Here is a 13,365-nt window from a genome sequence, read left to right on the forward strand (position 1 = left end):
CTAATATTTTTTGTGATCATCTGTTGCAGGCAGGTCCGGTATGAAGGCTTAAGATTGAATATTCAAATGTCACTTTGTGCAATGGAACCGAACCCTTTTTATAACTTTCTCCTATCCGGCGGGGCATTTTGCAGTTTATAGCTGTTTCTAATAAATACTTATTTTCCTCTTTAGAATTTTAAATTTTAGAGGTTTCAAGTATCATTAAAATTCTGGAAACAAAGTGATCCCTCGGACGCATTAATCACAACTAAATTACATAAGAATTGCAGACTCGGTTTGATTGAGTCTGTACATGAGGAATAATGATTAAGTGCAACATCCCTCACGCCCCCTAGCACCGGCTTGAGCGGTACTTAATTCTCATCACTTAATACTGCTGGCATCAATGACCCCGAAGGACCAGAAAATATAACAACACTGAAGTTTATCCTTTCAACTTGATGTATAAACAACATTATTTTCCTTGTCGACCTTTGTCTTCTTCTTATTCATTTGCAAACAAATTAAATTAATATCATTATATTCATCAATCAATTAATTGTATCTACATGGTTATGAAAATTCTTACAAGTATCAATAAACAAACTGACAATTATTGAAACATGGTAAAATGGCACCATCCATTTACCACCTTGTGGCATAAGTAACTGAGATATGTTTATTTTATACAATGGAAGAAATAATACCAGTGGAATTCAAAGTAGTAAATTTCCAGTCTAAAACAGGCATTGACAAAATTTGCAGAAGTTGTAGGAGAACATTACTGTCTCGGGAACGAACACTGCCTTATAACCCGGGTGAAATGCACTGGTGTATGTTTGTACTTTTTCTCTTATCAGAAGTATACGGAAGAGCAGATCATCTTATGACTGCTAAGGCTGTAACGCTCCCCAAGTTACTTAGGTGGGCGTGGACGGAAGTTTGCTACTTGACAGTACGCGTCATGATGAATACGGCTCTCTCCAATGGTAATACGACGCCTGCAACACTTAATGCTGTTGATATGCAGGCTTCATAACGTCTGTATCCCGTTTCAAAATTCCGGTTTTGTTTAGGGTTCCGCCCATTGTTTGCTCGATTTTAGGACACACGCTAATTGTGATTTCTTGTGGGGACCATACTGCCGCGCTTCTTCATGTGGAATGGCACGACTGTGTCCACATGGAGGTGTCCATTGGATAACCGGCTCGCTCTATGTCTGATACACATCTAGACGGATGTTTTCTAGATTATTCCGAAATGATTTAATCATGTTATGTTTTATACATAGTTGAAAATTCTGCGGCATATATCCGGTGCATTCGGGGGTGCGTGTACGGTAGTTTCACTCTGCACCAGTACCGACCTCCAACAGATTAACAGGGCTCAATCATACCCGAGCAGGCTGCATCTATTTTAATCAATATTATGCTCCGTTTTGTGGACGTTTCTTAAGGGGTTCTTATTTTATCTATTAATTTTAGCTTAGTAATGTTAACTACACAAAAGTCATCATATTGTATCTGAATCTCAGTCCGTCCTACAGCTGGCTCTACTTTCAAACATATTCCAGGCCAAAATTGTCAGATGTTCCTACGTCTTGGGTCCTGAAACATATTCTAAATGTATATTACTACCTGGCCAATAGGCGTAAGTGATCAGTAGTACCTCACTCATACAAGTTTACTTGAATTATTTTAGTTAAAGCTTGGGGAGAATTGTGACATGGCATTAACATCCGACCACATCTAACTATCCAATTTTTCATGAGACTTATTGTCCTTGATTGGATTCAAATAGACGTAATGTATTGTACCTAGCCCTTAAGATAATTTTTATGTAGGAAATTAATTGCCATATCTTAAAAAGACTTGACTCATGTGAGTCATCTAATTATTATTGGTTACTGTATGCAACCATCCGTAATTACAAATGACTAAATCTAGCTTCTGAGGAATTCTTGTCCTAACATAGTCGTCATAATACAATTGTGCTGTGACTTTTTTTCTATGCATTTTGTTTCAATGTTGATTTTACTCCGTATCACCTATTTTGAAAATAAAATAACGGAAGCAACTTGATAGGCTCTTATTATTAATTAAGGCATACTCAAATCATGCAACTGTTCATTTAGGCATGCGTAAAGATGTTCTCTATTTGATTTTCTTCGAATAAAAATACAAACCGAAATGATTGAGCAAAGCACGATGCTATGTCGTAGGGCTCACTACATAAAACGGGTTCAATGAAATGATTATGGCAGTATCTTTCATATATGTAATTTGAAACGGGCAGATACCTGCCGATATATAAATAGGTAAGCTCAGAATTACTTCTACTCTTCAATTAACAGAGTCAAACAAAGCTATTTCAACTAAACCAACGAAAATGGCCCAACCTCATTGAAGAATAGATTGAGACAAGAATACTATTTAATTAGTAGTCCAATATATCTATGTTGATAAAGAAACATATTTTAACAAAAATTTTCGTTAAAAGACTTGACCGTCAAAATTTTTTCTTAATGCAAATAACGAACTCTCTGTGTATCCCTATGTTGAAATTATTAGAATCACGTTATATTGTCTCGCAAATATGTAAAATATATTACACTACTTTAGTATCTATATTTACATTTATGTATTATTTTCCTTTAAGAGGATATTTTAATCCTTACCCCACATAGGTTGAGCTTTGCATAGAATATCTAAACTGGTTCTCTATTTATTTAATGTTGTATCCCAAGAATTAAGCATTTTTAAGCAGAAACCAAATTTTCGGAATATACATCCAATCCCGGGGTACCAAATTTGGCACGTTTGTGATTATTATATTTTTTGTCAGATAAGGGGTGAAAAACCAAAACGATATACACCACTAGTTCTGAAAAAAACCAATAAGTTTTGCGCTTTTAAAATTTGAATATGAATTGAGGTTACACCTATAATAAGATACTCTAACACATGTTACCTAAGAGGTAAATAGATACAAAATTACAAGAAACTAGTTGCAGGAATAGTCAATAAGTATTATACTCTATATTCATATAACATTGCTTTTAAATAAAGGTAAGTGAGGAGTTTTCAAATAAAATCTGATTATCTAAATAATTTAAGTATGGAAACGATTAATAAGGGACACTTAAACTTGAACTTCCCTGAACAGAGGTACTATGATTAATTCTATTCAATAGACTGTAAACAATTAGTGCCTACAATAAATATTATATGTTAAATATATAACAACTTTTTAAGAAAATGTGTGTGATCTCGCTTGCAAACTTAATCACAATCAATTGAATTGAGTTATTGAACAAACTATGAGAAGGAATTCAACAGTTGATTATTCAGGCATTCAGTGAAGCGAAAAGCTCAGAATTATATAAATTTCTGAAGGGGTATTTCATTTCTTTTACACCAATGTTTCTAACATCTTGTAAAATGAAAATAATATTGTAATGATGTTGACTATTGAACAGTTTCATAAGAGACTATATAAAATATAGAAAAAGTATATATACATATATATATAATGCTCATGATATTTTCTGCATCAGACTTCTTGGTATGGGCGTTAATTGTTACGAGTAAAAATCATTCTGTCGGCAATAGATTAAAATGATATAATCCAGTTCATCGTATACACATCAACATGACTGATCTATATCGTCAATCATGCCAACAATACGATTTCTTAAATTCATGCATTGCGTCACATAGAACAGGTGTACAGCCCGTCTATCGGCGAAACATCCAAAACTCTCTCTCCTGCTATGAGCGATCACTTGATTGGAACAAAAGATACACCATCTTAAAATGCCAATAATGCAGCAATTATAGGGCACACATTCTAAATCGACATACTCATGAGCGTCACCACCTCTTTGCACGTGCAATCACCATCGCTCAACTATCTCAGTGTGTATTTCCTACTTGAATTATTCATAAGCAATTAGTGCGAATCTATTATTATCATTATATATGAAGAGAGAAAGTGTTTCATTGCTTTGTAATTCTACTAACACAAGATGTGACGTTGGATCATCTGTGAGTTGACCTGCTAAGATAAGTGGAAAATGTCTATAATTATCAATTGTTCATGTTTAGTAATGACATTTACTAGACACTTTTGAAATACTAGCATCGATTCTGCAACTCGTCGCTTTTCACTGACTAAGTCGTGACGTATTTTATTTAGTTTTTTTATAATACCTCGCAACCATTTTTAAACAGTCACTTATTCATTGATAATTCGTTCGGACGTTTATTATAGTTTTATATACATGTACACGGCTGCTGTCGAACTCATGAAAAATTACTTACTTTATTTCTTTAAAAAATAATGCTTGCTGATATATTATAACTTAGTTATTAAATTTTGTACAGGTTATATGGCCGTTATGAAAACGGCTGTTTTGCAAAAAACCGCTGCGGTCTTTAGCGACTTGACAAATATGGTACAATTATGTCCTGTATTTTCACTGTTTAATATAGTATTTTAATTTTTGTTTCTGGAGTGAATTATGATAGAGCCTATATAACCTAGTTCAGAATATTATATATATCAAACCCGAGGCCGATGTTATTCAGTGCGAGATTTTGTGACTATTTTTATCTTGGCATAGGTAGACTGTGATATCCACATCAGTATCACTCTCAAAACAAAGTAATAATTATATACAAGATTACCATTCCTACGCCGAGTTAGACAATAGGTTCTAACAGAAATCAATTGCTGTTTTAAATGAAATGTCGAAAAAGAGTCCCTCTAGAGGTACTACCTTCGCACGACACGAGAGAGGAAACAATTAGACGTCACAATTACAAAACTCACTTGATAGTTATTCTTCGCGGCGTACCTAACGAATGGTAAACAAGAGTTAACAGTGCAGTCAGAGTCTACTATAAGAAACGCCAACCTTTTTCTCAATAAATATCAAGCTTTCACAAGGTCATATTTGTTTCGATACTCGATTGTAATATATGTTATCTAATTTTAACTCTACTTGGTGTTAAATATTTTGTCATTTGACAGTCTCAAAGGCTTGGAGTAAATCGAGTAAATTTTACAACCGTGAGCGTCAAAATCGACCTCGTGATGCGCATCACACTCTCTAGCACAGTTTTAACAAACGAAAGAGCGTACCCCAACGGGGAAATTTAATGTGTGTATATACCCGTCTGGCTCGGTATATATCAATTTCTTCAGGTTTATTGATCCATTATCCAATTCAACAAAGGCGCGTAAAAAAAAACATGGTCAATTGGGATATTATAGTTGGTTCATTACTAATTCGTCAACAGATCTTATTATAACTAAAATATTAATTATCCCTTTCCCAGAATTTTTCCGCCTTTTTGATTACTGATATTGATCACTCCGTAAAAGAGAATGATATATGTTATTATAATCCTGAGCCAAGACGCGTGTTATATATACACTAATTTACCCGATTGGTACCGCGACGTTGCTAAACAAACTTAGTGACGCCGAGGTAGATAATGCGTATGTACTGGCTATTCGACTTTTACAACACGAGGAGATCTGAGCGTAATAAACTCCCCGAGCTTAAAAGCCAACCCTTAATTCAACGTGTCAAAAAATTGATCATTATTTATCGCAAGTAGAGTCATGATACATTATCATTACCATTACAGTTATTTCAAAAAACAATATATGTTACACTTTTGCTGGAGAAAGCTTGATCTATTGAAATTACAAAAAAAGTGCGATTATATTAAAATTAAACTTTTTTAAAAAACGTTCAATAAGAAACTACTTCCTTCTCTTGTTTTTTTTACTTTCGTAATTGTTCGAGCGGAAACATACCGGTCATGTATTACTGTGACGTGCGAGTGTTTGACGAAGAGTATACCGTGAAAGGGGTAATACTTATCACCGTTTCATCTGAAAACTAATGCCAGGATGAATTATATTTATGTAACAAGTTTTTTAAAAAATCGAGTCGTAAACTCGACAAAGGAAGAGAAGGAAATATATAGATTAACTATTTATAGAGTATTTGCATGTGATATAATGGGATTATTTAATTATCTGCCAAAGATAAAAATTAATTTCCTCGCTCGATAAACACATTGACCGGCTCGAGGTTATGATCAAAATCATTTAATCACATAGGTAATATTATCCACATTCATAGCATCACTCCCAAAACAACAATTTAACAATGATAATCACTTTACACGGGTACACCATGGCTTCGCTTAAAGATTTATAAAGAAAAATCCTATGCTATATTATTCCTCTGAAAAATCTTGACTGTCTTGCTGTTATTATATCAGAGAGCTTAACGGATTATTCATACACCGGATGTGTTAAACACCGCGTTATGCTATTTTATGCCTAACCAAGATTACAATAAAGACATGAAAAACATCTGAGAGGGAACACTAGATGTGATTTGAAACCTGAGCCTTGAAGGATCAGTTGGTAGTTAAGAGCCACTGGAAAAGAGTTAATTAAACCAGTTGTAGGCGCCCCGCCAAAACTTCCAATATTTCTCGTGAATGACATGAAGTGCTTATAATAAAAAAATAACACCGGCGCCAAGAAGAAATTCTACAATGGTCATGGCATTACAATAGTACGAAATAAGGATAAAACACATACAAAATTACGGAAATATGTAGAATAAAGTACCAGCATATATGATCCATTACCAATACGTTATCTCTATGCCTTAAGGTAAGACTAGAGTAACACTTTAAAATTTAATCAATTTAGTAACTATAGCTAACAAGAAAAAATCACCCCATAACAAAGAGCCCTGACGAAAGACAAGACAGAAGACGAACATTACGACAATACCAGAAATATAATATAACTCCAAAAAGGCTCTTAGAGAACTGTCCATCATTCAGATGTCTACACATCTAGAGTACCAGTCCAGTTGGGATGTAATAAAAAGGAATAAGAGCGTAGCGGTCCAACTGGAAAAGGTGGAAACACCAAGCAATCGGTTGCCTTAAAATAATTGGGTCATAAACCTCTTTTGATAAACCGTTTGATAATTTTAGGGAAGACGGCAGAAACATTACTATGACCCATGATCCTTCGAAGTTTGTAAACCACGCTCCATGAAATCAGGTGCTAAACTAGTCGTAAAAGTGTTTAAATTACAATTAAACTTTTAAAAGTAAGTCTGAATTACGATGGTATGAAACTATATGAATAATACATATTATTACGACAATTTATGAATATGCGATAACTCGCTTTAAGAAGTTTGTTTAGTTAATAAATGAAATTGCCCTCATTAAAATCGGCATCAGACCTTATCGGAACTCTCCAAGCGCTTACAGAAATAATTGAAAAATCCTACATATGGCTAATTGATTATATGTAACATGAGATAAACTCTCGGGCATCTAAATGTGTGATAGTTAACAAGTATTAAAATCAAAATCATCTCTTTTTATCGTAGATTTTAGTTACGGTATAGTAATTGTCAATGAATTAGAAAATTTGTTGTAAATACTTTAGAAAGATAATTAAATGTGTCAAATAAACTTCTGAAGCTCAGTAAATATTTTATAAAATCTATAAATTTCCACCTTGATATATTTAGAAACCAATTGATCGAAATAAGGATTATTCATGTTAAGAATGTCATCTAGGTAGCGGGAGGTGTTGTTAAATGCATGAATAATTTCCTGATATGAAATAGGGGAAAGATTTAACATAAAATCCCACCTTATCTGAAAATAGACAAAAAACATGAAAATGTCATATACCTTTATAAATTTAAATTAGATTAATTAATACTTTGCATTTTAACACGAAGAAACCATTGTAAATTATTCTAAATATTGATAGATTAATTCAATGTTTAATTAATTCACTGTTAATATTAAATGACAGTTATTTTATGAATATCCATAAAGGAAAAAAAAGAAACATATCACATTTTAAAACTATTCAGTGTTATTTCATGAATAAATGGCATTAATATTTACTAGTTTTGAAAACAATATTCAAACTCACATTTCATTTTCATCCATATAAACCCTTTCATTTAAGCGATAACAGTCAGGGAAGAGTTACTTCCCTTACCGGATGTGACGTAAATGGGGGATAAAACTATGCAAGCCGCATAGAATGTTAGCTTATTGAAAAGTTCAATGCGTATATACTGATCGTTCAATTATGATTATAACATGTAAAAAATTACGAATACATACATAAATTCAATATCAAGACAATAGAAAAAATACAAAAACAAAGATTGAGATTAATTCTCGCTACGGAGTGAAACAGTGAAATTTCAAAGTGAATACAGTATACTGTATTTATTAGAACTAGATGTTCTCTAATGCCAGGATAAAAAGATCGTTACTAAATCAAATTTTAATACATTGTATTTTATAAACATCCATACACACTGAAATTGCCTATTGTAAACTCAAGTGGCCATTTTCTAGTTTTCTGTGTTATTTTCATCCATTTAGAAAATTCCGGCGTATTTGTGACAAACAGGAACATAATTAAGATTGTTAATGTCTTTTAATGAATTACTATCAAGTCTTTCTAGTAATAGATACAATAAACAGAATGTGCATTTTGCATATACTTACGCTGCATCCTTTTCTCCATGTATGCCGTATAATAAAAAATATTTCAAATGAACCAAGTGAAGGGATTCATATTCCTAGAAAATGTTCCGGATAGAACGAAAAACCATGTCGGCATGACTTTCATAATTTTAGATTCGACAAACGGACTGAGAAATAAGAGAATTAGATATTATAACTCTATAATTCTTAATAGGTGTTTATAAAAAAAAAATTTTAAAAAGGAATAGAGCCCCTTCCTTTCCAAAGATAAAGAGAAAAAAAACCCCTTAAATTTCTTCACATAATTAAGTCAAACACAAAAATTAGAATTCGGCGTGTGTATATATAAGCGGCACTGGGCCGTAACATATACGATTAAATAGCTATGTAATTGCATATGATTGTTGCTCGTAATAATGATACACAACAGCAAAAAGAGCACTGGCTATTGATACCTCAATCAAGCAGGAGTGCATTTTACTAGTTATCTCAAACATATACATATAGATTTTACGTCACTTTGTTATTTAATCAAATACAAGTATATTATTGCGTCCATTAATTTTCGTTTATGTGATAACATCCTTCAGGGATCTTTGTCGGTCATCGCCTTACTGAATTGATACTCGGGATCCGAGATCCTTAGTCAAAAATATCGGTAAACATAATATAATTCAATATAATATATCGATATTTCTGTGGAACGTGTTTCGCAAGCTTTGTTTTTTTATATATATGTTGATGTTTCTAAAAATATTTGATAAGCAGAGTATTTGGAATTAAAGGTATCAAGTTGAAAATGTATACTTTACCAGCTGAATATATTTGGTGTGTTGTACGATTTTTTGAGAGTGGCAATTTTTTTTGCAGACACAAATAGTTACCTCCATGTACATTAATGAAAAACAAGAATTTTTACATTTTAATGCCTTTACATATTTTTTTTTTTTGAAATTTCATAGTAGTTTATATTGTTGTTATATATATGTCTGTAATGATATCCCATTTATCAATTTGTAACTTAATCGTTTCTGGAGCATTGTTTCACGCGATCTCCCGAGATGACGTCACTCCTAAGGTGTCAGAGAAACCAACCTTGAATACGGGTCTTATATAAAGGGTCGTATACAGTTAACTTGTGTATAGAAATTAACGTCTCAAATTAAATACCACCCTAGAAATTAAAGGCTTTACAAATCTCTACCGGTTAAAAAGCTGACTGGGAGTTACCTTCCTACATTAACGATTCAACTCGTATATAAAGACCATGTTCTACTCATACTATGGATAGTTATTTTTGTATTCCATGTATGACCGTATACATTTAACAAACATTTCGAAATATATACATATTTCAGTGAACTATAGAATAAACCGTATATTAAGATATATGTGTACATAATTCACTTGTATTTAAAGTGTCTTAATAGAGTCAACTAACTATACTATTTAGTGACTAAACACACTTTCGAGTTTGCGGTAACTACTCTTTCAGAATTGAAGCTGCTTATGCTCCCATTTTGTCATTTAATGCAGAGGCATGCTTTGACCAATGTTCATTATGCCTTAGTCCTTATCAACAGTGTAGCTCTAGTAGAATCTCTGAATCCTACTTACCTAGCAACAATTATCTTCGGCCTTCAAGGAAAAAACTTTCATAATAATCTTGTTTTGACTTGAGGATGTGGTATTAGGAGATGGCTGCATCTATGGTTACATTTCCATAAGCAAGCGGTTTAAGGGACACCAAGATTATTATTCACGACATGTCAGATGGATATCCATGTAACATAGGAACCCAATTTGTTATTTACGAGAGATAGTCGGACCGTATTTGTGAAACGAAGAATGTTCTTGTATAACTGTTAAATTGTTTGATTTATTAGATTGTTAGAACATGCGATGTAATATAGACATCAAATATAACCCAACTCAATATTTATTAGAACGGAAGAACCAAATTGTGATTTAGCTAAACGTCTTGTATGGTTGCATAGTATTGATTCCCTTGTTCACCCACTTCCCAAATCCAAGGTAGAAGCGGCACGAAACTTCTCACAGGGCCTCTCATACAGTGGCAATCGCGCGTCAAGACACTTAGAACTTTGAAAAAGGCTATAGATAGTTAGGAAAAGTCTGTTTTAGACAATAGCCTGATTCTCAATAGTTGAAAAAGCAGATTCCAACAAGTTGATTCTAACAGGTGATCGTTGACAGTGTATTGACTTATATCTATCATTGAATGTGTGAGAATGAGGATCATTTAATGTTGTTTTTTGAAAGTCCTGTAAGTGAAGGGTAGTCTGATTCTTGAAGAGTGTCAAAGTTCAGGGAAGAATTCTGTCATTAACCACTGTAGTAAAAATGGTTGTTACAAGCGTCACAAAAAAGTTGAAAAACGGGCTTACATCAAAGCTCACTCAAAACTGGGTTGCTCTTTGAATCAGTTGATGACTGAACTATCTACTGCTTATGGGCCTTCTTGTGTGTCTTATGACACAGTTAGGCGATAGAAAGGGAAATTTGAGTCTGGTGTAGAGTTCATCAAACATGTACTAATATCAGGTAGGCCAAAATCTGCATCTCGTAACAAAATCGTCTCCAAAATAAAGGATATCATTGAAGGAGCTGCCAGACATTTACGTTTTCGTGATAATGTACGAATAGGTGATGCATATTCACTAACAACCAAAGAGTCTTCACTTTATTATTGGAGAGACGCACTTGACTCAAGAAACAATTTTTATCTGCTTAGAGGACAGACCACATGGACAAATGTTGATGCCGAATAATTGAGCCAATAAATATGAGCTACGGAGCCGTTAAGGCATGGCCTAATAAAGTCTGCTTCAAATGTTCCAATAATAAAAAAAACAGTTTGCCAATGTCGTCACAGATGCATGAATACTTGCAGGCGGTCCCATTATTTTGAACCCGTCAGAAAAGTCTGAGCAAACAAAATATTGGCCATTAATCACAACAAAACCGCCCAATAATTTTCCAAACGGTCTTTGAGTGCAAAGAAGGTTTTGTATGCAGTTTTTCTCTGGTGAAGGGAGTCGCAATAAAAGTGCCGTGAAAAAGCGCAAAAGGAGTCCTCTTCACTGGGAAGTACTACCAAAGAAGTTAACGTAGTATTGTAAGCATAACTGAAAAAAAAGTATTAAAAAAAGCGACGCCCCTGTCACTGGTTTTAACATAAAACCATGTTCTAACATGATAATTGCCCCGCCTTCATACCTCCGCAATAGTTTCGTTCGGTTTATCCCTCGAAAAGAATAGGAAAAGACGAACCATGTTTATCCCCCAACCCCCCCCGTAATTCCTACCAGACCTTGGACCCATAGTAGAATTTCCATTTATGTCTCCGAAATTTACAAAATTCCTTCACAGTGCCGTGGGCGGAATAGTGCACAAGTTCCCGACAGGCGACTTAGATCTAACCAATTATCACAAGTACACTTATTACGTGCCCAAATCAGTGCACCTGATTGACGCCTTTCAAGTAAGTGTGATTTACATCAGGTATGAAAAATCTCTGACATTTCTAGCACACGAAGAGTACTTCAACACTTTTGAGCTAACTTGAAATTTGAAGTCTACAGATAGAAATAAACAATACATTTCAAACATCCAGCGTAATGACGTCATCCTTAGCATACAACTGCTTCATAAACGCTGACTTCATTTCAAACATACAAGAGAGTATAAATGTTTAGAGGCATCTACTTATAACACACAATACATTCCATTCTAAGACCGTAAGCTTTTTTGGTTTTCTGTGGTTTCTTTTTACTGAAAACTTAATAAAAAAAACCTTTTTCTTTTGTTTAATAATTTCTATATCTTATAGCAGGAGAGTAGGGTGTCTATGTTTAACTCAAAAGCCATTATAACGAAAATACCCCACGCACCGGAAAAGATTATTTATTCCGCATTGCAATAAAAACTACATTCAGTAGATCCTTAGTTTATTGTTAGAATCGAAATCAGCTGGTAACGCACCTGGTTTATCGTACGGCCTTCGTGTCATATATGTACGAACACATCAAACTCCAAACCGATGCTAAAAAGCCGATTAATGGACACAACCGGCTATATCAGACCGATATTATTTACTTAAAGTAACGTATACATTTTTAAATTTATTTATGTATACCTTTCATTATTTTTCCAGATATCAATTCCATTGCACAGGTTATTTGATGACCACAATTATTGAACAACAATCTGAAATTTATGGATCTCTAAGTACCTGGGAAATCTGGACTAATAATGTAGGACTGTTTTGTTTTCTGTAAAGAATAAAACTTTTTTACACTCATTTGCTTACTTGAATGGGCATCCTAAGTATCTGTCATAAACCGTGCTGTGTAGTGTTTCCACTTGGTGCTAGAAGTCGTTGTAATTGTCTATCAAACTGCTAGTATCGAAGTAACCTAAATATAGTAGGTAAATAAATTGTTGTTTTATATTGGGTTTAGCTGAAGCTATCAACCGAAACTACAAATCCGATCTTTCCATCCAAACCCAACAAAATACTCGGTACGGTTACTTAAAAGAAATTAGAATTGTTTGTTACATTAGTCAATGAAAACTATACAGAAACAATCGCTACGCTGAAAAAACACTAACGGTATTAAAACAAGTTAATTTCCCGTTACATCTTACAATAGATACCACCAACAGGTCCTTGACAATATGGCGGGCAATGACAACTTGCCATTGTAAACACAATTCAAAGGATGAAGAACGCTGACAATACCTTTTTGTCTATTATTATCTTCATATAAATTAAATGTAAAACATA

At 33.7% G+C, this 13,365-nt stretch overlaps 1 protein-coding gene across 5 annotated transcripts in view; it reads left to right on the plus strand.

Moving 5' to 3' along the window:
• LOC132745445 (serine incorporator 1-like) overlaps positions 1–12,630 on the plus strand; it is a 118,994-nt gene extending 106,364 nt beyond the window's left edge. For all 5 annotated transcript variants that reach the window (XM_060734368.1, XM_060734370.1, XM_060734372.1 and 2 more), the window contains one exon: positions 12,619–12,630. The gene's annotated coding sequence lies outside the window, so the exon portion shown is untranslated. The remainder of the gene's footprint in view (positions 1–12,618) is intronic.
• The last annotated feature ends 735 nt before the right edge of the window (positions 12,631–13,365 follow it).

This window comes from Ruditapes philippinarum, unplaced genomic scaffold, assembly GCF_026571515.1.
Source record: "Ruditapes philippinarum isolate M1 unplaced genomic scaffold, ASM2657151v2 ctg2043_1_1_1_1, whole genome shotgun sequence".
Classification (NCBI taxonomy): Eukaryota; Metazoa; Mollusca; class Bivalvia; order Venerida; family Veneridae; genus Ruditapes; species Ruditapes philippinarum.